Source organism: Echinops telfairi, unplaced genomic scaffold (genome assembly GCF_000313985.2).
Source record: "Echinops telfairi isolate 266 unplaced genomic scaffold, ASM31398v2 ScPeMD7_7468;HRSCAF=8506_1, whole genome shotgun sequence".
NCBI lineage: Eukaryota > Metazoa > Chordata > Mammalia > Afrosoricida > Tenrecidae > Echinops > Echinops telfairi.
In genome coordinates this window covers 1,912,499-1,913,452 of record NW_022111370.1, presented here as the reverse complement: position 1 = coordinate 1,913,452, position 954 = coordinate 1,912,499, and positions in this window count along the sequence as shown.

Genomic DNA, 954 nt, shown 5'->3' with positions numbered 1-954 from the left:
GAGCAGAGTTTGGGAGGGTGGAAGGGCTCGGCTCGCCAGTGCTGTTTAGTTAGGTAGACTCCTCCTTCCTTCTGGTGCCCTACAGAGAGCATATTTACAACAACATGATCTATGTAATCACAACGGAAAATTGAAATTTTGTATCGCAGGTTTTCCTCTAGGTGGAATTCTTTTTTTTCCTCCCTTTTTAATCTCTTCTGTCTTTTTAACCGAATATATTTGAGACATTGTTTTAACATGTAATAAGTACAAATAATTTGTTGTTATTGTTTTAATTAATCATTTTATTGGGGGTCTCTGGGCTCAAGTAGAAAGAAAATGTTTTGGAAATGTTGATGGAAACATATGTACAGTTGTGCTGAATTCTTATCATGTTTACTTTGGGAGGAGAAGGGTGTGCATGGGGGGAGGGAAAGAGAAAGAGAGTTTGAGCAAGCCTGAGGTGTGGAAACTCTCAGAGCTTCCAAGGCTGTAAATCCTCCAGGGACGCAGACTGGCACATTGGGTTCGAACTGCTTCACAGCCAAGCTCTTTAACGACTGCACTCCCAGGGCTCCTTCTGCATGTGATAGAAGCTGGATTCACATCCTGACTACCTGGCTTCTAACTGCTCCAGGTGTTCTTTGGTGTGTTGAGTTAGTGGACTCACAGCGACCTGCGTGCAACAGAGTGAAACTCCGCCTGGTCCTGAACCATCTTCCCAATTGTGCTTGAGACGATTGTTAGAGCCACTGAGTCAAGAGTCTTTCTCCTTTTCACTCCCCTTCTGCTTTGCTGAGCATGGCGACCTTTTCCAGGGAATTGGCCTCTTCTGATGACATGTCCATAGTTCATTAGCTGAAGCCTGGCCATCCTCCCTTTTAAGGAATTTCCTAGCTTCTTTATAAAGCACCTAGTGCTCATATGAATGCTCTAAAAGCCCCTTCACACTAACTCTAATTATAGCCCAGGTGG